The sequence below is a fragment of the Schistocerca americana genome, chromosome 3 (genome assembly GCF_021461395.2).
Source record: "Schistocerca americana isolate TAMUIC-IGC-003095 chromosome 3, iqSchAmer2.1, whole genome shotgun sequence".
Classification (NCBI taxonomy): Eukaryota; Metazoa; Arthropoda; class Insecta; order Orthoptera; family Acrididae; genus Schistocerca; species Schistocerca americana.
In genome coordinates this window covers 413,699,537-413,727,372 of record NC_060121.1, presented here as the reverse complement: position 1 = coordinate 413,727,372, position 27,836 = coordinate 413,699,537, and the positions used below count along the sequence as shown (strand labels likewise).

General features: G+C 42.8%; 1 protein-coding gene across 2 annotated transcripts in view; it reads left to right on the top strand.

The window, feature by feature from the left end:
- LOC124605195 (SNF-related serine/threonine-protein kinase) overlaps positions 1-27,836 on the top strand; it is a 313,194-nt gene that overhangs the window by 22,330 nt on the left and 263,028 nt on the right. The window lies entirely within an intron of this gene.

The window sequence follows — 27,836 nt, the reverse complement described above, 5'->3', positions numbered from 1 at the left end:
CTGTTTCAATCAGAATTAGCTCAGATATTTTTTTATAACTTTAGGTTTGGTGTTTGTTGGAGTTAAGTGTGTTATTTTTATTAATTTGCGATGAAGACCTAAATTCCTTAGTAACTTCATCATTGGAGATCTATGGATAAAGTTGTAAGTTCTTTTGAAGTCCACAAAGGCTATGACTTGTAGTCATCCGTTTCCAATTTAAAAGTGATTATCTATTCTGGGCAGCTTCTCCAGGGTCTAAAGACTCCTTGGTGTTCTTCTAGTTCCACATCAAGCTGATCTTACAGCTATGGTGTAGAATTCTTGACATGACTTTATATTCAATATACATAAGGGAAATTCCTCTATAGTTGTTTGGAATTGATTTGTCTCCTTTTTTGTGTAATGAATGGATTATAGCTGTCGTCTGATGTTCTGGTAGTTCTTTGTTCTAGATTCTGACTATTCATTGGTATAATGATACCACCACTGGTTATGCTACATATTTCCAAAGTTTCGTAATTGTTTGATCTTCTTCACTTGCTTTGTAGTTTTTGAACCCTTTCAAAGCTTTGTAGGCTTCATTGATTGTGGGTGGAGTTATATTTTCTGCTGGTGTTTTGATAGGGATATCTGTGTTTATCTGAAGTAGTTGTGGCTTATCTTCACAAGTTCGTAATTTGTTAAATATTTCTGCTAAAATGTCTGTATTTTTTCTCTACTATGGGCTATCTTACTATTTTTATCCTTTTACAGTAATGTCTTGCATTACTAATTAAACGCCCCTCCTGTTACTTCAAGTAGCTCCACAATTGTTTCCATTAGGTTGTGTAAACCACACACCATTCCACTAGACCAGGAGTGCTCGAACTTCTTAAGCTTGGGATCTACTAGGTGCAATTCAGTTCCGAGATCTACTGACGTAAAAATTCATAAATGTTTAAGCACAAATAACACTACAGCAATAACCAACCATTTTAATTACATACAATACGAAAGAAAAGTTATTTTCTCTCCGTCACAAGTTGTAGGTAGTTGTCAATTTTAAGATATTAGACGTTTGAAAAAAAAATGAAAATATAAATCATCTTAGAAGTTGAGAAGAGTTAATGGTACTACAAAACTAAATGGCAGTCACACAAACCCCTTAAATCGTCCAGGCGTACCTAATAACAAAGATTTTGAGAAAATGGCTAGTAATTAAATGTCTATAATATTTTGGTGTTCTCTCTGCGCTCTGTGTTTGAAACGGGAAGTAAGAGAACTTGGTCGAAACTGATTTAGGAAGATACGTAGGAGGGTGTTTATTACTCTCGCACTGTTCGTTGACCTGAATATGAGCTTCGCACTAAGTTTCTTTCACAATCTAAATTGAAGTTGAATATTACTGGCACTCGCTTTCTGGAAGTCAGGGTCGTGGCAGATAACTTCGTATATATTAGCAGTTCGACTCGCCGGTAAAGAGAACGAGAGGACTTCTCTTATGTGTTCAGCACTAAACGTTTCACTGCCCCCGCCTCCGTGTGGCTGTTACCGGCTGTCGTTCTTTCTCCCGTTACTTGGCGCTCATCTGTACTAACTTGATCTCGTTCCTCACGAGCCGCGTTAGTCTTGGGGCGCCTTGCCACGGATCGAGTGGCTGCCCCCGTCGGAGGTTCGAGTCCTCCCTCGGTCATGGGTGTGTGTCTTGTCCATAGTGTAAGTTAGATTAAGTAGTGTGTACGCTTAGGGACCGATGTCTTCAGCAGTTTGGCCCCATAATCCTTACCACAAATTTCTAAATTTCGTTCCTCACACGGGGAAATTCCTTCTGATGTACAGTTGTGATAATTTCTTCATCCTCGCTGTTATGCACTCTCTGTCAAAGATTTATTTAGATGCATTTCATTGTTCGCCGTTGGCCTATTAAGAGTCTCAGGAATCTGAAATGAATGGGCTCTTCTTTCAGGCATACGTAACCGTTTGTTGGTGACTGCATTTGATCGTTTTCTTTCTTTATCGCGATTACTGCTCCTGGCAGTCTTAATCATGGTGTCTACCACGTAATTTTACCTGATCGTGGCGTGATAACGCACACAGAACCAATTTATTGAAACCTGCTCGTTTATTCTTAGGCAGATGTCCTTCATTTGGTTTCGGCAGTCATAAGACTGTTATCGGTATAGGGAATGGAACCAGCCTTCTTTTCCTCGCAGATTTGCGAGCTTCCCTATACATTGGACTCTCTCGCTCACTACACGTAATGATTGCTGTTAAGTGCCTCTGTCCACACGGTTTTTCAAACTTAAGTCAAGGCCATAGATGCCACATGTAGCGGACTCTTTAAGAGTGGCTGTCGTCATGTTTGTTAAAATGAAATGTGTTTTAGCATTCAGAAGTGGGCACATTTTACCGTTCTATTTTACTGTGTGCGTGGTTTTTTTTTTCTTTCTTTCTGAGAAGTACGAGATTTTGGGTGCCGAATGAAGTGATTTGGATCTGGGTAACGGGTAGCTACGGTGCTTGTGGTTGATGCTGGGCAGTGCCAAGTTACGCTGACAGATGCACCGAGAAGAATGCTGGGATTTGTTCTGTAATGTCTAATGTGTCAACAACATGTGAGAGATTTCTTATTCATGTTATTGACAGTTACCCATTGACACAAATACAGAAGCGTGCGGGATTTGATGATGAGTGCAGCGTAACGCGAAATAAATAACCAGAGTGCACATGTCAACAGAGTAGCACCGATTTGGAGGCTATACCAGCTTTTCCATTTATGAAAGACCGTCATAAAAACATAGACAAAGCCAAAATATCCGGTAAAACTGAACAGATGCTTAAATGTTTCTCGGGCTTTAGACAGGATATAGTTATAGTAGCAACACAATACTTCTAGGAGCAGCACTCAAGTAGCTTACGGTAATTTTAGGGTTCTACAGAAAAAGGTCTCTAAAATTCACATTGTGAACTGGATTCGTACGGATGAGTCTGATTTAAATTTTTGCGTGGTTTCTAAATCACTTGAGGTGAATGTCCGATGATTCAAACAAAAAAAGGTAACATGCAATTTATGTTCTGAACTCTCTTCAGTTTATGTATCGACGTGACGCTCCATTTTCAATCTTCGTTCCTTTAGTTAACTCACGGACAGAGAGAATTTGGCCCTGTGGCTTAAGCTACTATTGTTTTGTGAGCTTTACTGTGGTGTCTCCACTGTAGTTGCTCAAGTTAATACGGCATTTGGACAGGAAAGATTTAGCTGCAATGAGATTGGGAGTGCAGGGCCATTAATTGCCCATTGAAACACAACTAGACAGCGGGAAAATGCTCCTATCGGAGCAAAAAAAAGGCGAATATGCTTCTGTTTATAAAGACTGTCACTGAAAAGTGCGGTAGCAGCTGTTTAATTCTACCATCCTCAGCACCTTTAAAACTTTGCCCAAAAATCTTGGCTTGCGAACGTATTTGCGCCCTTTTTAAAATGCAACTCACCCCTCTCTCCCACAAGGTCCCGTAACTGTAACACACTCACACCCACTAGTCCATCCCTGTAAGTCACTCCCACCCACACGCTCCCACTTGCCCATTCTCACTTATTCAGCGCGACTCATTGTCATATGTGTCTCTCTGTCGTCGTCTCCTGTCTTACAGCCACAGTACCCTTCGCCCCCCCCCCTCCTCCTCCTCCTCCTCCTCCTCCTACTACTACTACTACTACTACTACTACTGCTGCTGTCGCCACTCACTGTCATTGCCCCCCTCTTGGTCTCTCTTACTGCTACTATCTCATTCATTCCTTCCCACTGCTGCTGTCACTTCTCACTGTCGCCGTTTCTCTCTTCCTCATTGTCCCTCTCCCATCGGCAATGTCTCCTTCACTCTTTCCTATCACTATTTGTCGTTGTCAATTATGTTCCTCTGCCACTGTGTCCCTCTCTCTCCGTTTCACTGCCATTGTGTCTTTCGCTTTTTCTACACCACAACCACTGCCTGCTATCTTCCAGTAATTATTATTTTTCTGTCTCTTACCCACAACCACAGTCTCCTCCTCTCTCGGCATAAAAAAGCGCGAATGCGTTCGCAAGCTTAAATATTTGGGAGAAATTTTAAAGGTGCTGAGGCAGGTAGTAAGAGGCAGGTGGTACCCCATTTTTCAATCACTCTCTTAAAGAGAAGCATATTCTCCTTTTTGTGCTCTGATAGGAGCATTTTTCCGCTGGTTCCCTTCTTTTCCCCGCCACGGCGGGATAGGTCACTCATATTGAAAGAATTTGTGGGCCAGTAAAATTTTGATAGTTTGCTAACGTGAAATTGAAGTAACAGAGGACTAATTTTACACCTCAGACCTCAACTTCCGTGCACAGAAAATTTGTGTGTGGTACAGTATTAGAACGTGGGATTCCCAGATCCCTTCTGATGATAACCGCACTCTTTACAGTGTTTTTATTTGTGCTACGTCACTTTATTAACTACGCTTTCGCCTCAACACCGTATTTTACGTGTACGTCTTGGAATCCGCGGCTCGGTTTTAGTACGAAAAGTGATAAAAACCTTTTCTTCGAGGGGCGGGGGCGGGGGGGGGTCTCGAAGGAACCGCCCATGAGCCAATGGTGCCTCCATAAGCCCCTTAAGGCTCACAGTAGACCAAATCAAATAATAAAAAAAAAGTCAAAGTCCAATGTGCTCCATTTGCCTAAGCAGGAGAAGGTGTACAGTATTCATACTTCCATCCTATACTTTAAAATGGTGACCCTAAGACGATCCTTTTGTTGGGTATACAAATGGTCCAGCCCAAGTACAATCCAAAAAACTGGATTCTACTCCTCTATCACGAATAGAACCTAGTGTTGCTGCCTCTGGATCACGGGGTCCCGGGTTCGATTCCGGCCGGGTTGGGGACTTTCTCTGTCCGAGGACTACGTGTTTTTGTTGTTCTCATCATTTCATCAGCATCATTCGTGACAGTGGCTAGATTGGACTGTGTAAAATATTTGGACTGTGTAAAATATTTGGACTGTGTAAAATATTTGGACTGTGTAAAATATTTGGACTGTGTAAAATATTTGGACTGTGTAAAATATTTGGACTGTGTAAAATATTTGGACTGTGTAAAATATTTGGACTGTGTAAAATATTTGGACTTTGCACGGGCCCTGATGACCGCGCAGTTGAACGTCCCACAAACCGCAAACCAAACGAATAGAACCCGAGATATGAACCTCGGAAGAATCCCGTTTTTATGGTCGGCGCTTTGAAACATATTAGATAGCGCATGCTGTTGCTTGCGTACCGATAGCAGCACAAGTACTTGTTGCACAAGGATGTTGCAGGTAAAGACTCCATAACTTTGATATTGTATGTTTAATGCTGTAACATAGGGTCCATAGTGATTCCTTCAGGGCGAGTCATAGATAACACTGATTTTTCGTCAGTTTTTTCGTATCCTTGCTAGGCGTTTGTTTAGGACGTTAGGATCGGATGTATCTCTGTTGTGTTTAGAAAATAATTCTGAACTGCTTACAATAACATCTCTTTTGAATTCTTAAACTGAAAATCCTGACGTGGTGTGAGGCAGCACAGTGATTAACAACCTGGATTCTCAGTTGGGAGGAGGGTGGTACAAATCCGCGTCCTCCCACACAGATTCAGAGCTTAAGGGAGATGTCGGGATGTTCCCTTTGAATAGAACATGCTCAGATTCCTTCCCTTGTGTTCTTTCTCTAATAACCTTGTCGCGATGGGGCGTCAAATCCCAGCCTTCCCTCTGGTCTGAACCGCCGAAAGAGTGCGTCATCAATCTCTTCGAATGTGTAGCTGGTGAGATTCAATGTTTTAAATGTATCCGTACTTGATACCAATCGGCAATAACAGATTGTAAAATTGAGTCTTTGTCAAATTTATTTTTACAGATAATCGGATTCTCCTTTACAATTATCATCAGCTCTTAGAAGGTAGCAACTCAGAAAGCGCATAATGCTTAGATGTATTGACTGGCAGTGTTAATATCAATCACCTCTGTAAGGCCGGAACCGTTTGTCTGTAGAGATAAAATATGATAAAATCTGTGAATCGTTAAGATTTATTTAGACACTAAGGTAACCGCTCTCCGCCGAAGATCAAAGCGATTTTATTAACAGGTGCATTGTGCTCTCATCCTCCTGTGAAGGATCGTGTTCGGGGCGTAAGGACATCTAAGATACTGTCGACAAATTTGCATGCACTGGGACAATAATTTTCAATCGTGCACCATTCGTAGCTTGAGCTTTCCGTGTCGCAATCGATTCCCATTTTCTAGCGGCTTTTTGTGACCAGTGGTTCGTCTCATATACAGCCTCGTTGATGGAATGTTATGTCACTACAGAAAAAGATGACACCTGGAGTCATGAGACAGTGATGACTAACTGCGGCGTGCTTCCGGCGGACTACCAGCGTGCCGTGTTATTCTTCGAAAAGTGAGGAATAGACAGCAACGACACTTAGAGTAATGTATGAGACCAGAGAGTGAATAAAATATTTAGGGAAAAACAGCAAAATGGTGTTTCAGTCTCTCGTTCCAACAAAGAAAAGCTGTACTATGTGTAGAAATTCCTGGCAAATTCTCACAGCTTCCTAACTCATTTGCCAAGCGGTTTTTGATGTAGATACAGAAACCTTTAGAACGACAAAACTAGTTCGTAGCTAGTTGCAAGAGTTGTGTTTGTCATGAAGCGATGCAGCAAGTCTTGAGGTGCCAATGTTGGATTTTATTTCGTCAGCTCACCTACATAAACGACGCTGTTAAGTATTCAAAATAGCTGTGCACAGCCATATACTGGAGCGCTCTGTATCTGAACTCCACACTTCTCAGCGTTGATTCGTGGACCTTTTCAATTTCAAAGATTACAGCACGGCATGAAGTGAGTTCATGTCCTGCATCGTGCAGTCCACAGAAATCACAATAACTAAGTAATAATATGTATCCGAGAGCGCCGTATAAACTTCCTTAGAATTAGTATTTTTGTGCGAGAATCTAGCAAACCACGGATATTAAAAGTATGCAACACTGGTAAGGCCTATCGTATCTGGGCTTCGTGTTCGTAATTGTATTGAATATGGAACGGTTACGAACCTGTGCGTGCGAATTTTATTTCAGGTGCGCTGATCGGAACGAGTCGTATTGCGCTTAAGTAATAATAATAATCAGGGTTATATTCAGTCGCTAATACACGAATACGCAGATAGTTTAAAAAAACAGTGACGGTAAGGAGACGATACTAGGCAACTGGTGGCTCTGTGTGATATTCAGGAAATGAATACACTGCTTGACAGTTGTTAAGAAACAGACATTGTTAGAGAGGAATAATCGCAGGTCGTGATGGACGACGTAAAACAGTAAAATGTTTGTATCGAAATATGTTGCAGATTTCATCACGTGGGAAAGCAGGATAAGACACAGATAACATTTGCGTCTGATACAGGTCAGACTCTCAAGGGTACTACTGCACATTTTGCACCTGTTACTCAAGCTGGGTACCAAACTGTTGAGGAGTCATAAATGTAAATGTCGTGTGACTGGGCTTCCCGTCGGGTAGACCGTTCGCCGGGTGCAAGTCTTTGACGCCACTTCGGCGACTTGCGCGTCGATGGGGATGAAATGATGGTGATTAGAACAACACAACACTCTTGGGCGGAGAAATTCTCCTACCCAGCCGGGAATCGAACCTGGGCCCTTAGGACTGACGTTCTGTCGCGCTGACCACTCAACTACCGGGGGCGGAGTTGAGGAGTCCTTCGAAGCTGTTACTCCACTCCTCTACCAAGGCGGTTTTGAGTTCCTGCATTGTTCGGAGACGGGGTATTCTTTAAGAAACATGTCTGCCAAGAGCATGCCAAGCATGCATGCTTTATAGGGTGTAGGTCAAGGACGTACACAGGCCATGTCTTACGTTCAGTACCTTAACTTTCCAGTGTGTCAAGACACATCAACGTGTGTGTGTGTGTGTGTGTGTGTGTGTGTGTGTGTGTGTGTGTGTGTGTGTGTGTGGGAGGGGGATGCATTGTCATCCACAAACAGAATTTCGGGAACTGCCGCAATCCTAAACAGACGTATATAATCCAGAATAGTATCCCTACAATAACGCTGTGCTGCAACGGGACCTCGCACAAAGATATGCAGCGGTTTTCGGCCATTGCGCATAATGCCTGCCCAAACCGTGCTGCCTATGCCATACCGATGACATTCATGAACATTGTGCGGTGTGTAACGTGTCCCCCCACCCCTCTCCACACTAACTGGTGGCCAGAATCACTTGCCACCTTGAAGCGGATTCGTCGGAGAACAACACTCTGGATGATTGTTGTTGACCCAACCAACATGCTCCCTACAGCCCCGAACTCTGGTTGAAGTGGGATGCATTTAACAGTTTCCGAGCATACAGACCAACCTGAAATGGTTCTGGCCGAGACAAGTGTAGCGGTAGCGGTTGCAAGGTCTGAAGCGATCTGCCCAGAAGTGAGATGTGTCTTCCTTTTCGCCACTAGGGTATGGAGTAATAGATCGCGTACGACCACCGGCATATTTTAGCACAGCATTTTCACCTTCAGCGATCATCTTTAGTCGCGAAATGACGCTCTTGGACACACCTATTACTGTGGGTACAGTAGAGAGACTTTAACGGGCTTCGAGCCGTCCAGCTGCTCGTCCACGATCAGATGATATCTTGCAGATATGTTGCCGTACCATATGGAATATCGCACTAATCGATTCCACAACCATCTACGTCAAATGCCGTACTGCATGAACTGTCGAATGCATACGGAGCGTTCGTGCAGAGGCTTCATTGCAGTTAACACGTCACGCCCTCTACATTTACTGTTATTGTCATTGGTCGGGTGCCCCGTTGCAATTATCGGTTGTTCCGTAACACCCGTCAAGCAGTGTAATTGCATCAGTTTTACAGTGTCCATATGCGTCACACTTTCGTCTTATGAATGGCCTAAGAAGTGGAGATTTTACAGGCATCACAGTAAAACTACTGAAAGATTTCTTCAAAGTGGCGTCAGAACCATCGAGAAAATTGCTCATCAGAACAGACACCCAGGATCAGTGTTTTGGAGGAAGCCCTGCCCGAGAATTGCTGCTCAGAATGCGTGCCTGCTCAGAGTTACCAGAGAGTAGTCGCCATAATTGATGTCAAGTTTTTAAAGGGAGCCTAAAAGTAAATCTAAATGTGCGCGGTATATGTGACAATAACTGGCAAACACACTTCCTTGACCGCTCGACCTGGCGGAAAACCAGTCATAAACGAATAGCACTCTGACAAGCAGAGACGTAATGCAACAGTGGAAAAGGGCAAAAAAGGAAGGCTGACTGGAACCTGGACGGGTCGAGAAAAAACACCTTTTGATGCCATAGTAACCACTGTAGAATATCGAGCTGGTCAGTCACCTAGAAACTCTTTCATCGAGAAACCTCATAGTTGTCTATGGTTTCTTATACGTTTTCTGTAATACGAACTATTCCGATGATTTGAAAATCTTCGTGTTTCTAAATCAAGCTGCAGCTATATTCTGTCGGGTCGCTACTGTTCGTTGTCTTCTTGCAGTTAAAGCTCAACACGTCACTTTAACGAACAAAAGCGACATATGTAAAGGTAATATCAGAAGTAACCAAAGGAAGTGTGACAAGGCCGATACTGTTTATAATATACGACGTAATTCAAAAGTAACTGTACACACTTTGTGGCTGTAATGTATGCATCAAAATAAGAGTAAACTGTACCAGGTGTAGCAATATGAAACAGGAATTTCCCTATAGATTGTTTTAGCCGTCGGTGTAGGACCCGTGAGACCGCGCCTGCAGCGCCACTGCTTCCTGTAACGTTGAAGGCGAATGCAACAAACAGTAATCCAAGTTCCATACATTGGTATCTGTTTAAAACGGTAAACATGCCGAGTATTGTGCTTGCGAACTACGATTTGCGGACCGCATTAGTTTTCTGTTATAATGTGAAGAAAATTGCTGCAGAATCGCATCAAATGCTTGTCGAAGCTGTCGGCGAACATGCTTTTGGGAAAACAGTGTTTTGAGTGGTTCAAAAAATTCAGAAGTGGTGCTTTTGACGTGAGAAACGACGAGTGCGTGAAACCAACGGAAATGTTCGAAGACCACAAATTGCAGACTTTTTGGGTGAAGATGATACTGAAGCCCAACAAGAATTTGCAGACCAATTGAATGTGACGCAGAAAGCCCTCTGTCTTCGGTTGAAAGCTATGGGAAGGTGCAGAAAGTGAGGTAAATGAGCTGAATGAAAGACAGCAAGCAGATCGAAAGATCACTTGTGAAATGCTGCTCGCCAGATACAGAAGAGAGTCGTTTCTTCATCGAATAGTGACAGCAAACCAACGACATCCACTGTAAGACCAAATCGCTTTGGGAAGAAGACAATGCTGTGTGTTTGGTGGGATCAGAAGGGTGTCGTCTATTATGAGCTGCTAAAACCTGGTGAAACCGTTAACACTGATCGCTACCAACAGAAAATGATAGATTTAAATTGAGCATCACGTGAAAAACGACCGGAATATGGAAAAAAGGCAGCACAAAGTCATTGCTCCAGCTCCACGATAACGCCCCGCCACACACAGCAAAACATGTCAGGGAAACGATCGAGGTGTTCAGTTGGGAAATAAAAGGGCATGCAGCTTATTCTCCAGACTTGGCTCCATCCGATTATCATCTGCATTACTGGGACACGCTTTCGCTGAACAACGCCTCAATTCGGATGAAAATGTACATGCCGGAGAGGTGGGAGAAATGTATAAATAACAATGTAGATTATTTTGAATAAAATGTTGTTTACCAGTTTCAAACAACAGACGTGTAATTATTGCAACCAAATTCAGGATTCATACTTCTACACCTGGTAAAATAAAGTTCTGTCTGAAATTACTTTTATTTCGAGTTATGATGCATAATGTTATTCGTGGTAGAAATTATATCATGGGCCAGTGCAGGGTTTTGCCGTGTCGTGTTCGCCTGCATTTCGATTGATGTTGCTTTGTACACCCCTCTACGCTGTTCGGTTAATTCGGCGCAAAATGCGTTTGTTTACTTGCCTTCGGTGTGGCCCGTTGTACTCCATGGTGCTGTTGTAGCGTAGCGGCGCCCGACGTACTACATACAATGAGATACAAAAATATTGCCCGACCCAAATAATTTGGAGTCGAACAGGCCATTGCGCATACCCAAGTCAAAATTCGCAGTGTTCACAACTCAGCTCCAGTTTGGTGTTTACATCGTCAAATAAAAGCAATATAATAGTTAGGATAAGTATATGTCGCGATTCATTACAATTTAACGGCTCGTCGAGAACTTCTCTCGAAAGATTAAAGGACCATGGAATCAGGTCCCGTCGTGCTCCCATCAGAGAACCGTTGTCTGGCGAACAAACAGTAGATAGACAGCAATTGAGAGTTCCGAGGAAGATTGTAGTTGGAGGAAAGTCATTTTCTCAGAGTGCGCAGTTGAGTCCACGTGCAGTGGTCCTGCTTGACAACGATATGACGCACGCTTCTTGACCATACGCGTTAGAAGCGGACACGTAAGTGCGAAATGTTGGGAGTAGATGTCTTACATAGATACAGGAACTTTAGAACGTATCCAAGACAAATTCAATTCAGCATGCTTTGAACATTTCCTTGAAAATATAATCAGCCATGGTTCTCGACTTTGGTACACCGAAGGACTTGTCGCTTACCAACACGATAATCACCCATCACTTACTAGCATTAGGATTTTGAGCTGGTTTTAAAGGAGGGAGAATGTTATTCAGTGCCTTCCGTGGCCTCCAAAGTCACCTGAATCTAATCCCAGAGAGCTTCAGCATACCCTCGTCTGGGAATTGTGAGCGCCCTGTTGGATCTGTTTCATTCATCATGGGAGAGAATTGTTATCGATGAGGACTTTTCCCATAGACTTGTCAATTCTGTGTTTCGAACGCTCCAAGCTGTTCTTGATGCCAGCGGCGTGTGGACAAAATATTGAAAGTATACATAGCCCACTCTATATTGTATTTCATTTTTCTGTGAAAGGCCTGTATAGTTATTAGACCAAAAATGTTAATTTCAAAATACAAATCCACTTGCTATTATATTATTTGTATTTTTATTGGAGATCAGATGAATATCACCGTCCAGGGAAGATTATTTTTGTGAGAGGTCACATGAGTATCACCCTCCAACGATGATAATTTTTGCTGTTATGGGAGGGCAGATAAATATTACCTTCCAAGGAAGATTATTTTTAGATATCAAATTCAGAAACCATAATTAGTTGTTTACCGAAGAGAATATTGAAAAACTAAAAAAAGAAAATATAATTTAATAACAAAAAGTAAATAAAGCACGAAACATTTGCGACGCAATAAAAAAACGGCTGCGCTAAGATTCGATCTGACACATACAACAGCTACCAGTACAGTAAGCTGATACGCTACCAAAGACTTACCGATCTCTTGTTTAGCATAGCGGTCGAATATTCTTATCATAGTTGAAGAACGAATATTAAACTGGAAACACCAGATACTGGAAGGCACGTCCACTCGTTCGCGTAATCCACGCGTAAGGACTTTGAAAATATGCCAATCAGCTGATACGTTTCGCTTTGCTGAAAACTATAAAGATATCAGGTGGCGGACGAAGTAATTACAAATAAATTCATCCATTTTCAATATTTTTATTAAGACCATTTCTCTGTCTGTTTAGAGATTAGACTACTATAAAATGAAATCTTTTGAAAGAATATGGAACCTAGAAAAGCCTACAACTGCATAATTTGTAGCGAATTAAGATTTAAAATATTACCTGCACAGGTCTAATTTTTTTTAAAAAAGAAGACAGTTGACTCCTGTTTGAACGCTCGTGCTTTGCGTTCGTAAACCGTCAGCCTATCCACTCAGCCATTGAAACAGATTTGAAACGTTCGTCGTTGTAGTAATTGTACAGACGCGGAGTTCTTATATTTCAACGGTTTCAACCTGCTTGAATAATGGTTTTTCGAAAGAAATGATACGATGAGTTAAACTGCATTGAATCTCGACATATACTGATCCTAACTATTATGTTGCTTCTATTTGACGATGTAAACACGGAGCTGAAGCTGCACACACAGCTAGAGTTGTGAGCAGTGGACACTTCCGTACGTGTGCATGCGAAATGCTCTGTTCATCGACTGTAAATTACTCAGACCGGGCAATCTTTTTCTCTCTCATTGTACATGCATTCTGGCTGTAATTCATAGACTGCAGTCGCTGCGTACGGTACAATGGCGTATTCAAACGGTGAGTACGTGGACATGCATCTCCTTTACGGTGCAGCAGCAGAAGGCAATGCACGAGCAGCAAGACGACGATGAATTGGAATGTTTTCCAACAGCAGAGTACCAAACCATCAGACTTTCACAGCTGGGGACAGGCGTTTAAGGGAATATAGAATTCTTGCTGCGCCACGCTTAGGTCGGCCTCAGTTAGTTGGGGTGGGTGTTAAGAACGTCCTGGAATGGTTGGTTGGTTGGTTCGGGGGGAGGGGACCAAACAGCGAGGTCATCGGTCCCATCGGGTTAAAGAAGGATGGGGAAGGAAGTCTGCTGTGCCCTTTCAGAGGAGCCATTCCGGCATTTGCCCGAAGCGATTTAAGGAAATCACGGAAAACACTAATCAGGATGGCCGGACACGGGCTTGAACCGTCGTCCTCCCTAACGAGAGTTCAGTGTGTTAACCTTTGCGCCACCTCGCTCGGTGCTGGAAATGGTAGATGAAGAAACGACCGTAAGTACCTTCCGTATGTGTCACCGCTAGGGTTCCTCAATGAACTGTATGGCACCTGCTTCGGAGACAGCAATTACAACCATTTCACCTGCACAAGGTTCAGGAGCTGATATCTGTAGACTACACTAGACGTCAGAATTTCTGTCAGTGGTTACTCGAGCGCCATGCTGCTGATACATTGTTCGCTCGTCGGGTACTGCTACGGATGAGGGAGACTTCACCCGTACGGGTATCGTGAACGCTTATAACATGCGGGAGTCGGCGTATGAACATCCTCGCTTAACTACTGTACGAGGATGTCAGCATCGTTTTGCAGTGGACATTTGAAGTAGTACAGTTGACAGTCAGTTACTAGGACCGCATATGATTTCACTGCGCCTGCCTGGCAGAGTGTATCAGAAGTTTTTGGAACATGGTCTGCGTCATGTTGTCCCACTCGCTACACAAACTTTCTTATGGTTTATGCGTGATCGTACCCCTGCACATTTTAGTCGGGAGACAAAATATCTCAATGTTGTTTATCCTGATAAGTGGATAGGTCGTGCAGGACCAGTTGCTTGGCCCGCCAGATGTTAGGGTCGTAACCCCTGGACTTCTACCTTTGAGGCCGTCTCAGGGAGCTAATCTACGATGTTGCAATTGAGCTTGTAGCACAACTACAGCAGATAGCTGAAAATGGCTGTGCAACTATGCAAAATGAGATGAACGGAACCTGTGACATTCCGAGAGCATTAGGACGTCGGGCATGTCAATGCCTTCGTCTGCGTGGACATCATTTTGAACATGTTGTGGAATAAGTGTACAGTACGTAGTTCTGTTGAATTTCAGATCCCTTCGCGTCAGTTGATTTCTGACAAGAATTGATTTTGTGTGATTTGTGTTGCACTTGTGATCCACACTCTTCTCCATAACTCTGAACTAAAACAGTTTCATACAAAACATTTTTTAAACATTTTCTCTTGTTTTGAGGCATACTTTACATCTACGAAGTGTGTACAGTTACTTATGAACCAGTCTGTACACCGTGTAAGTTGGTGGTTCCCAACCTGTCTTATATCATTACCCCTGAATGTAGTCAGACATTAGTTAGTACTTCCACCCTCCCCCGCCTTCAGTTGCCTGTCTCCCCCACAACTTTAGCACCTAACAAAACTGAAGAATGAAAGACTGCAAATCGCAAGTGCTACCCACAACTCCTCCTCAAAGAAGAAAGCTAACTATCCACAGCGAGGTGGACACTTGCTACGAAACATAATTTCCCTGCATTACTCTTCTCCATTGCGGCAGTTGTTTGACCTGCACTCTGCAGCCCCATTTAAAATCAAACTTATATAGTTACTGCTGTGTCGTGCTGTCAATTAACTCATTTATCTGTTTAGAAGCGAGTAATGAAGCAATTTCTGGATGACTGCAGGTACTATCTACAATTTAGAGAAGGCATTTTCTTGAGATATTTAGCATTCATTACGTTTATGTCTCACTTTTATAATCAGCAATCTACGGGACAGTCCATGTGCGTAGTGAGTGGACCCTGTGAGGAACCTGTAATCTCACCACATGAATGCTACTAATTGAGAAAAAGTAATTATTGATAATTGTTTTATAAACAGTATGAGAGTCTTACAAAATTGTGATAGTAGCAATGATCTTTTGAAAATAATTTAGTTTCGTGACTGAAACAGAATCATATCGTTTAGTTTGTACCCCTCAGAAAAATTCATTTTACCCCCTAAGGAGGTAATTACCCTCAGGTTGGGAGCCACTGGTGTGAATGATCAGATCCATAAGCTGTTCGCAGAGGATGTGATTCTCATTAAAGAGACGGCAACAGCAGAAGACCGTAGTTAAGTGCAGGAAGACCTGCAGAGGACAGATGCAGCCAGTGGCAGTTGGCTCTGAACGCCTGCCTGGCAGAGTGGTTCAAATGGCTCTGAGCACTATGGGACTCAACTGCTGAGGTCATTAGTCCCCTAGAACTTAGAACTAGTTAAACCTAACTAACCTAAGGACATCACAAACATCCATGCCCGAGGCAGGATTCTAACCTGCGACCGTAGCGGTCTTGCGGTTCCAGACTGCAGCGCCTTTAACCGCACGGCCACTTCGGTCGGCGCCTGGCAGAGTGTATCAGAAGTTTTTGGAACATGGTCTGCGTCATGTAAATGTAGCATACTACGCATTATCAGTCAAAGAAATCCGGTACTGTTCGATTAGACTATTGGCGACAAATTAATCACATTAAACAAATCCTAGAGAAATCAAATGCCTATCCCTCCTTGAGAGAATCTTACGGAAATGTAATTCACCCCACGCCCTTACACGCAGGCCCAAATCTCGATAAATGACCACAAAGAAAGTCAGAGCTAGTACGCAGCTTTTCCGACAAGCATTCCTCCCACGCGCCATTCGCAAATGAACAGGGAAAGGGACAGTGGTGATACCAAATGTACTATTCCATCACACAAAGTAAGATGGCTTGCGGAGATTAGATGGAAATGTAAACATGGGTTAGTTATAACTTCATCGCCGGCCGGGGTGGCCGAGCGGTTTTAGGCGTTTCAGTCCGGAACCGCGCGACCGCTACGGTCGCAGGTTCGAATCCTGCCTCGGGCATGGATGTCTGTGATGTCCTTAGGTTAGTTATGTTTAAGTACTTCTAAGTTGGACTGATGACCTCAGAAGTTAAGTGCCGTAGTGCTCAGAGCCATTTTTTTTAAATAACTTCATCAAAGAGTAAGAAGAGAAAGAAGCAAGAAATGTACTTGAAAGAGACCTCTATACACGTTGCAAAATTTTACAATGAATATTTCGGATATTTTACTGCACTATAGCCGTAAGCTCCATAGTGCACAGCGACAGAAACAGCAACAAGTTTAGCGCCTGTCTAGTTGCGTGCGGTGACGTACATTACAGCTGTTCCGAAGAGGAAGCTCCGAATTAGGGGTCGAGGCGGTGTGGGAGCAAATTGATTGTGGCTTCCCGGCCTCTGTAATGCAGAAATGTGTCTCGGGGGTTCCCTTGTGCGAGGCGCAGCTAATTGGCCGGCGCAGCCCCCCTCCCCTTGCGCCACCTGACCTTTCTGCAGCCCCAGCCACGCGCCCCGCCCGATCCATAGCCGGCCGTCTCGTGTGCCGGGCACCGCCCACCCCTCCTGTCGGACGCTAGCCCTGCTACCGAAATAGTCACAAGCCACTATGTTATTGTTGTTGTCAACCGGGGGCTACTATAAGTATCAGAAGGGTCACGTATCATCACCTCAGAACCAGGGCCGGTTGAAGGTCTCGTGGTCAGTAGCACTGATGAATCTCGCCCCTCCTCCCGCCCCCCACCCCCGGTTCCCCCTCAGCCATGTGAATTCATATCCCAAAAAAGTATTATTTGTCAAATATATAATGTGACGTATATTTCATTGATTGCAGCACTAGTTCGCTTTTTATGAATAACAAGTCTCTTGCAGACCTTCGGAAGAACATAATTATAGTCGTGGCGGCAAAACTGCTCGTGTTGTAAGATCCATAATGAAGTAGCAAGAACGAGTCACCGAGAAGTCATCACCTTCCTCTCAGTTTCCTTCATAGCATCGACTTCTGTTTGTCTGTAGGAAGCGTCAGTGAAAAGAACGAAACTTTACTTGTAATCCACATGCGACCGTAGCATTGGCCTTGCATGGCCCTAGGACGAGAGAGACTTTGTGACATCTCCATTTATACATGGTGGCTACATACTCTGCACATTCTTCGGAGTCTGTTGACAAGGTCACAAACAGAATCCATGCAGTTGAAAAGCATCAATGCTTATATCCAGCATCACCAAGAAAGGCCAATTATCACTTATATAAACCAGTTAGTTGGCTGGAAAGAGCAATCCGGCAGGATTTTTGTAAATGTTAACTTGTCGGCGCATTCTTATTTGACGTACAAAAGGTAGGCGTATCATACCGAATGGGGCCATCACATTTTGCTGACCATCCTTGACCGGGATTTTTGATGCCCCCTATCGATTTTTATATGTCAGTTTTTATTCCACCGGTTGTTTTCAGTTGGAGTTGGCATATCTCTCAGCTCTCCATGGATCCAAGAGGACGGCGTCCCTTCGGGCTCCAGTCTGACAAACACACTTCCTCGTCGCTGTTAATCGGCTAGTGACCTCTGTCGACCAGTGGTCGGCCCCGCGCTGTGTGTCGACGACATTTCAATCTAGTATAGCTGCCAATACATAACCTCGGCTGAACACCAGCCCCAGTGAGGCATATAAAGGACCTACGCTTAGATGCTTTTCTCATGCTTTCCAATTCTGTCCGGCGAAAATGCGAGCTGCTGTATATCTGTCGTCATTCGATGGTACAACCTGACTTAGAACTCTAATTTGGCACCCAGCACTTGAACGCTGTTGCACAGTCCCGATTTTTGGGGCTTGCTTTAACTAAAGCTGAAGTAAGTCCCATGTTTATCAACTAAAAACTAGCTGTATGCAGAAGCTTCACGCTATTTGCTTTCTAGCTCCTTCCTTTTGGGGGTGCGGATCATGTTTCCCTGCTCTGTATATACCGGGACCCTGGTCTCGTCCTCATTGGCCTATGGTTGATGGATTTGTAGCTCAGCAACACCTTCTGGACTAGTCCTGTAGACGGTCTCCTTGCCGAATTGAGGATGTTACCTCTTCCTCACTTTTGCAGTTACCATCCGACGATCTCTCATTTCATCAAATTCTTTTGCATACGGCCTTCTGGCACCCGCCCTCGTGTAGGATTCCCAATTGGAATGATCCTCGATGCCCTCTGCCTGGATCTTTCGAATGTGCTCCCTGTTTTCCTGCACACCCCTTCTTTGTTAGTACCCATCATTTCCGCTGATTCCTCTAAACGTGTACATAGGATGGGTTACAGTTTCAAATCTCCCGCCGCTGAGGAACATCATTTGTTACTGAAGCCGTTAATGTTTTTAGTGGGACAAGGGGTGCCAATAACCAGTAACAGTGCCCTACGTTTTATTAAGCAGACCTCCCTCAACAGCGTTTTAATTTATGTTGACTCGGTGAGTAGTCTCCAGTCTATTCTTGTCACCCAGTGATACCTGCTATTCATAACCTTCTCTCTGACCTTAGTCAGGCTGGCCGCGGTGGCCAACCGGTTCTAGGAGCTTCAGTCCGGAACCGCGCGACTGCTACAGTCGCAGGTTCGAATCCTGCCTCGGGCATGGATGTGTGTGATGTCCTTAGGCCAGTTAGGTTTAAGTAGTTCTAAGTTCTAGGGGACTGATGACCTCAGATGTTAAGTCCCATAGTGCTCAGAGCCATTTTTTAACCTTAGTCATACTGCCTGCACAGTTGTCTTTCTCTAGGTCCCGGATGTATCGGGGAATGTTCTGGCCGATCGTGTGGCTAGAGAAGTGATAACTCTCCCAATAGTCGCTTTGACAATAAAATTCCAGGTTTGCATTTGTGGTTCCGAGTAAGATCTCTCCTCACTCGGGGATGGAAACAATTATCAAGGTAGGAATTTGCTGTCCAAAGCCGCCTTCGCATTGATCGTACCAGATTAACCTCTAGTTTTATCTTATGTGAGAAGCCACTCCGACGTTGAGATTGTGAGCCCTTCCAGACAGTAGTCTACATCCTGGTAGGGGGGTTTACTTCTGGCTCTCTGAGTAGAACATAGTCTTCCGGATTCTTTTCCTCTACTATTGACAGACGATGCAAGGATAGTTGAAAGGGCTCTTTGTTTTCTCCGATAATGTAGTCTTTATTCTGAGGTTTACTGCTTTAAACTACTTTCGGGGTGGCGGTGGGTGATTGGGTTTGGACACCTCCCGTCGCTTACTGTGTCAGAGGGACTCTCGTCTCTGCCTCATGTGCCAGTTGCCTTGATGATCCATTTTTAATTTTAATTGCTTTTAGGTACGATTAGCCACTTTTTCTGCCATAATCTATTATAAGTTTTACGAGTAGCACTCACATGAAGGATTTTCTATCCCTAATTCGACTGTGTCTCCTTGTTTCAGTGAATATATAATTTTTTTTTCATTTAGTCCTAATACCTATGTAGTAGGTCTATAGGTCGTTTACAATGGCCTTGGTCGTCATTTAGAATGCCAACGCCCCTTACGTATGTGTTCTAACGCCCATTCTGCTTTTTTGTAGAGGTTAATTGTAGCGTTCTTGATGCGGTTAAGCACTACTAATTTTTTTCAGTAGCTTCTTGAAGGTATTTCGGTACATGATGAAACACTATTCCTTGGATTTTATTGTGCAGAGTTTTGCAGTTTGTGCAGATAAGTCTTGAATATAGTGTCCCATGCTGCGCGTCCGTAATCCGTAACAGGGCCAATAAACGTCATGTAAATTGCCAGTCTTGTCTTGGGCAATTTGAGGAATCTAGTCGGTGATTGGCCTTCTGCCTTCCTTCTGCCGTGTGCCACTGCCTTGTGAGCTTGCTATTCATTACGGCGCCTAAATATTTGGCTGACGTTGCCCATGTGATCGACTCGTTGAACAAATGTCGCTGTCGGACTTCCGGTGTTCTTCTTGTGAAGAAGACAGCCTGACTTGTCATCGAATGCAGTTCTCCATTTTATGGGCCAATTTCCCAGTTAATGGCAGGCATCTTGTAATCTTTGTCCGTGCCGCAGTGCTCAAAGAAAAGAGACGATTGTCAGATCCCCATTCAGCTTTGGCGTGTCTAAAAGAGCCACACGATGCAGCGAATCCATTACGGCTGTATAATAAAAAGACACTCGGCCTTTATGGCAATTAATTAATTTGCAGATAAGCTTGCAAAAGACGCTGTAATAGCGGGTAGTCTCCTACATTTTGTTCCCATATTTTGAACTATAGTAATAATAATAATAATAATAATAATAATAATAATAATAACTTCATGTGGCTCAATGGCCTGGTGAGTCATTCAAGTGGTCATCATTTCGGTGACTTGCTTGTCCCTAACCTGCCTAAGTTATTCAGTTTGACGTACAATCCGAAACACGCATTGTTTCTAGCGGATCCCACAATATTGGGAGGTGAATGCTATGTTGTAAGACAGACTGAAAAATCTGTGGTTCGAACCGCCTTGTTTAAAAGGCAACAAAGAACAGTGGACAATATCATTACTAATTACTATCCATTTCATAATTATTGACCCCGACTTTGAGCTCATATTCTTGTTACATCGCATGACGAAAGTCGATATATTGTTCGTTTCCGCAATCGCAGAAATGTCTGCTTTTATTTGGTATCAATATTTACATTTTAATTGAAAAGCAAGCGACATACGCGGTAATATTTGAGAGAGCGTACTTTTTCGGCCATAGTTTGGTGTCAACTTTGAATCAGATCGTAATTAGGAGAATAGTTTCCTGTGTACAATGTAAAGATACAACCATTATCTACTTACAGCCGAAATTTCGTTGCTTTCTGATCAGTCATTTTGTCCTAATAATGGTGGACGTAGATTGCCGCCGTTTGCCTAATGGTGATACGTACTAACAAAACGGAAAGTGCAAATGCAAGCTTTGTGTTCTCTTTCACAGTTTTTGTGTTTTTATGCGCATAAATCTACATACAGCGCTAATATCACATCTTTAATGTATTTGCTTTTGTGTCTTTTGCGCCGTGTGTTAACTTGCCGAATCTCCACTTCATTCTTGCAGTGTTGTCATCCGGGCTACTTGTCAGATTCCGCCGGCCGGTGTGGCCGAGCGGTTCTAGGCGCTTCAGTCTGGAACCGCGCGACCGCTACGGTCGCAGGTTCGAATCCTGCCTTGGGCATGGATGTGTGTGATGTCCTTAGGTTAGTTAGGTTTAAGTAGTTCTTAGTTCTAGGGGACTGATGACCTCAGATGTTAAATCACATAATGCTCAGAGCCATTTGAGCCATTTTGTCAGATTCCGTCCCATTCGTTGTTGTGTACTCGTGTGAAACAGTCGTCCTTAAATTATTAGTTGCTTTGTACTTGCGTGACAAACTGCATCATTTACAGAGTTGTGAAAAGTCTACGGTGATTGGCGCGGATGTGACTTTGAGGCCGAAAAAGAACAGAGACAGTAAAGGGAACTTTTGAATGTCTGTGTATGAGTGGTAGTACAGTGAAGGGAATTTCGAGAGAATATAGAGAAACTTCATTCTTGTACCACCAAAAGAGTTCCGGAAAGCGAGAGACGACGTTTGTATTGGATGAGTTTACACAGGGAGCCATACGAAGGAAAATTCGCAACTTCATTGTGATAAAGCAGTTTCCAACAGTGACACCCGTATTGGATTAGATGAAGACTGGACCGGGAGGCTTTCCTAAAATGAGCGAAACAACTCTGGCGAACTGTTCGGAGATTGGGCTTCAGATACAAAAAGTTCAACAAAAAACCTATGGTGATGGAAAATAATTGAGTAGCAGAAAAAACGAGACGAGTTCTTCTGGGAAATAATACATTTGCAAAACACTGATTGTACTCTTTATTACACTGACCAAAATTGGTGTGATGCAAATCATTCTAGAAAGTTTGGATGGCCGGAACAAAAAATGTCTTACACTTTGTAAATTGTATACGACTATCACAGAGTAAGTGTTACAGATTGGAATGCCTGGAAAGCACGAATTTAAAGATCCTGCTTCTGGGAAAAAGGATTGTAATGTATCGTATTGCGAATGAAGATGGATTCGTGCGGAGTGCCGGCTTATGGTTTGTTGGACAAAAAGGAGATGCATATAATGTTCTAATATATATGCCAAAAATTACAAAGAGTGGTTTAGGAGCGTTCTCGAAAAAATTGCCAAACAGATCTGCGACTGTTTTAGATTAGGTTTCATATCACACGATGGAAAAATCCGAGTCTCACGAAAAGTATCTATGAAATGGAGAAAAGATTCTGTCATTGAATGGATGGAAAGCAATAACTTGGAGCTTTCATCTAATACCACATCATAGAGCAATGTACTAAACCTGGTCTACCGGAAAACGCGCGACCGCACTACAGGTCACAAGAGTACTCTTTGGAAAGTGTATTACGCTCAGTGGACAAGAAAATTAAACTTCTATGGTGTATGGAGAATTCAGTACCATTGCCCTTATTGGGGCATTTGACAAGAACAAGGTAGCAAAGGAGAAAAAGTATTTTGAGATAAATGATACTTTACAATGGTATCGCTTCGCTCTGGAAACTCTTCCCCAAAGTATCTGAAGATTCAAATGACTCTAAGCACTATGGGACTTAACATCTGAGGTCATTAGTCCTCTAGACATAGAACTACTTAAACCTAACGACACACCCATGCCCGAGGCAGGATTCGAACCTGCGACCGTAGCAGTAGCGCGGTTCCTGGCTGAAGCGCCTAGAGCCGCTCGGCCACCGCGGCCGGCAAAGTATCTGAAGGAATTCAGTTAGTCATATACAAAAGCGCAAAACAGTTATGCACAAAGAGCCCACTACCTTGAAACAGCAGTAGAATCGTTGCTGATCCCAGTACATCATTGCATTAGCAGCAGCGAGACCTCAGCCATTAGCGAAAGCGATTAAGGTAGGTTTAATTTCATTTATCATTATTTCTTGCAAAATTTATTCGAGCTGATTGATTTTTCATTTGCTGTTAAAAATGAACTATATTTTATTGTTCATTTATTGAGAGCTCCTTGAACATAGTGTTCAGTTGCAATTTCCGACAGTATGGCGCTCTACACACAAGTCAACAACTGAAAACGGCAATGTTGTAACGGAATGCGACTACGAAGTTGTCATTCTTCGCTGCTGAATAGACACTTACCGCGTGTTACTACAGTGGCGATACGCGGGTACAGCTGCGCTCCACGGCAGTCTCCCATATACTTCAGCAACTAACGCAGTTGCCTTACAGTCTCTTAACTGACAGATACGAGGAATATTCATTATTAATAACATACGATGTAAGCAATAAAAGTTTAAGCTTTACACTCGTGCATTCTCCGCAACAATAGCTGCAACGCAAGCTTAATCGTAGCGTCTTGCATTTGACGTTATAGCGTTGAAACGACTGATCAGAAAACAACGAAACTCCGCCCACAAATAAAAAAATCTTGTATCTTCAAACTAGTAAAAGGAAAATTCTCTCCTGATTCCGGTCTGACTTCTACGACTCCTCAAAGTCGACATTCGCCAAAAAATGATCGTAAAAAGGGCGCTTTCTCAAAAATATGTCGGCCCCATTTCAACTTAAGTGTCATATTCATACGCTAAAAAAAAAGTAGATATTTCAAAGATTCCGGCCAGGTACAACATGTCGGTGTTTAAGTGATGTAACCGGAATATGAGTTCAGACTCATGGGTCAATCGCTATGAAATGGATAGTAGAGCAGACATTATCTGTATAGGTAAATACATACGTTAGTACCTGCAGAACACCATTTCACGAAGAGGAGGTTTTCGAGGATAACGAAACATAATAATTTACTCGTGGATGTTTCAGACAGCACTTGTACCTATTTAGAGTAGACGTCTCCAAGAGTGAATGCAGAGACCTGGAAGATATCAACCACATTGTAATTCGGTACCAACTGAGAAAAAAAAGGACAGAAAACCGCGTCAATCAATATATATTTTTAGTGTCGGTAGCCTTTTAACTTTCTCTACTCGTTTAACAACAATAGATTTAAGATTATTTTAACTGATAGGAAGATATAACATGGGGGCCGCAAAATCCGGTCTGTAAGCCTGGTGGGAGACCATAAACCAGGCCAATTTGCCATTCGTTTGATTTGTTAGAGATGTATCGTGTATCATGAGGAATTATGGACCACTTTTACATTTCTGCACACATGCATAAAACATTTCCTGTCAGGCAGGACCCAAATTTTTCGCCACAAATACCTTGTGATACATTAAAGATATTGACAAAAAAAATGGCTCTGAGCACTATGGGACTCAACTGCTGAGGTCATTAGTTCCCTAGAACTTAGAACTAGTTAAACCTAACTAACCTAAGGACATCACAAACAACCATGCCCGAGGCAGGATTCGAACCTGCGACCGTAGCGGTCTTGCGGTTCTAGACTGCAGCGCCTTTAACCGCACGGCCACTTCGGCCGGCAAAGATATAGACAGTCCATTTTTACATTGACTTAACAACCACAGAGAACTCATAAAAATAATGGTCGGCTTATTTTCGTAACCTTATTAAACGCAGAGATACGGACATTCTTTATTTTCTTTTTTTAATGCTCCCATTTTGTTTTCTATTCCTCGAGTTCTCGAAAAGACGAATATAGTGAAATAACTAATTCGTAATACCGAAAAGAAATTTCATCGTAATTTGCATTGTTTATCGCTCGTATCGTGAGTTGAATTAAGCATCATCTTCAAGTTTACGTCTCTCTCAACCCAGCTGAACGTTTTTGGAGTGCGCCTGAAAGAATGCTCAGAAACCTGACATATTAAGTAAGACTGCTGTGAAACAATGTCTATAACAAGAACGGCAAAATATTACCTCAGAGACTACCAAAAGATGGTTCATTCTCCAACAGAAAGGTTAACGGAATATAAACATTGTCATTATATTTATGTACATTGTAATTTTCTTTGTACGTTTGAATACGTTTTCCGCCACTGTATGAAGCCAGTTGGTACAGAACTTTTATTTACTTTTTTCAGAAGGCTAATTTAGTTAATCCTTCTATATGTACAGATCAGGAAGGAAATCCCATACTGTTATTTTACCAAATAAGGTCTCTAGTTGTGATCTATAGTTAGTTATTTTACAAGAACAACAGTGTATGAATACTTTTTTCTCCATGACTGGACGTAGTAAGTATGCCGAAATTCATTTACGTTATCAGACCATTAACTCATAAGTCACTTTTGTGTGTACATTTATTTTTACTAAATGGTGCTAGCATATGAAGACTGTCAAGGGTAATAGTTTGCCGACAGACGCTGCCGCTCTCGCCTCAGTGCTAAGGCTTCACGGGAGTAGGATTTGGCCCGAAGAACGCATTCGAAATGAGAAACAGTGGTTCTTGCACACAGTATGCGAAAGTACAGTTTTTTCCCGAATAACATAATGTAAATGCATTTCAGCACACCTCAAGACCAACTTGATCTACACAGAAATTAATTCCACTGCAGTCGATTAAAATTCTCCAACGAGCAATACACAGTTACTCAAGCATCTCCAGTGGCATCAGGTTGCTAGGATGCATCGTTCAGTTCGCTGCAAGATCCACAGAAAGACCAATTTATAACGTAATTTACATTTAGACTCCAAATAGGTGTCATGTCAGCTTGATCAAAAACGAAGTTGATGTCTACAGCTTGTGGGTGATAAGATAAATGAAACATCCTTCTCATTGTATTAAAACCTCGTAATATTAGTGTTGTTAAAATTATCAATATCTGTAACATGTCAAAAGCTATGCAGCATATCAGAATCTATTAAAGGTGAAAACATTAAGTGCATATCCTGTGTACCATTATTTACCATTTATTACGTAGTGTCATAAACGTCTGCAGCCTGCCAAGATAGTGTCTTTCATAATTTGCCCTTGGCCTCGTCCTTTGTGAACTGCTGCAGGTGCTCCGTCTCTAACGACTTACTGTTGACAGATCATTAGACTGTACGTAAAAAGAGAGCTCCAAAGGGCACGCCACAGTCTCGTACAGCATCCTTCAGTTCTGTTTTGTCTGAATTCATCATAAAAATAACAGGTCGCTAGAAGGGATATGCCCGATTAAATCTCCTCATTTTTAGCGACTTCGCCAGAATTGGTACATTCTTTTACATGTGTTACGTATAATTACTCGAGCAGAGAGTGGCTTATGATGTGCAAGCACCGTTGTCTTAAAATAGGCTACAGGAGTTTTGGAAGAATGTAGATGTTGCTGCTCTTCGGAGAGTCTGTTATAATAAAAAAAAAAAAATTAAAAATCTACTAAATGTGATATGCATTGGGATAACCGCAGGAACAATCGTCAATTCTATTTGGACATACAGGGACTGGACAAAAAAATGGGAACATGCGAGAAATGAATGCTTGGACACGACTGCAGATGCTAGCCAAGTCTGTTGGTTGCACTGATGAATTTGACCACGAACTGCACCTATGCTATGTCTTCATACGTTGCAAGTGTCAGTCGTGGTCAAAACAGGATTATACTGTAAGTGCGTTATGTCGGCGCTAAGTGAATTCAAACTTAGGCAAATTGTTGGTGCCCGCATGGTGAGTGAGTGCTTCCGTAACCAAGAAAGGGATTTGGTGAAAGAGAAACCATATCGAAGATTTATACCGGGTATAGGGAATGCGGAAAAACATCACCCGCTCAGTCACAACGCGGATGAAAGTGTGTGTTGGCCGGGAATTGCAGCGCGAGCTGGAATTCCGACCACTCACGAGTGATGCAAATGCCTGTAACAGGAAAACTTGGTGCCAAAGTCATAAAACGTGGACCACGGAGCAGTGGAAGAAAGTCATTTGGTTGAATGAGTTTGCGTCGTAACGATGATCCAGTGATGATTTGGGCAGCCATTTCGTGTTATTCTATGGGCCCCATGATTACTCTGCAAGGTGGTTTTACTGCCAAAGATTATGTAACAATTGTGGCTAATCGGGTTCATCCCGCAGTACAGTATTTGTTCTCCAGTGGCGAAGCTGTGTCTCAAGACGACATGTCCCCTGCTCATACAGCTCGCATCATCCGGAGATGGTTTCATGAACACGAGGCTGAATGGTGGCATCTCTCGCCGCCACGGCAGCTACCTGATTTCAATATTATTGAGTCTTCGTGATCTACTTTGGAGAGAAGTACGCGTGATCGCCATCCTCCAGATCTTGCCACTATTTTGCAGGAAGAATGACAGAAGATTCCCCAGAAAATCATACGGGACCTGTATTTGTCCATTCCGAGACGACTGGCAGCTGTTTTGAATGCCAACGGTTTCCCTACACATGTTAGGCATAGTAATGGGTGCGTTTTTGGTGTTTCCATATTTTTGTGCACCACCTGTATTTAGATGTAATTTACCCGGCTCACTATAATGCACGGTAGTAATTTTCTCGAAAATTTAGGTATGTTGGACTGTTTTTACTATTTCATGGTTTTAATTATTCCTTGTTGCCTAT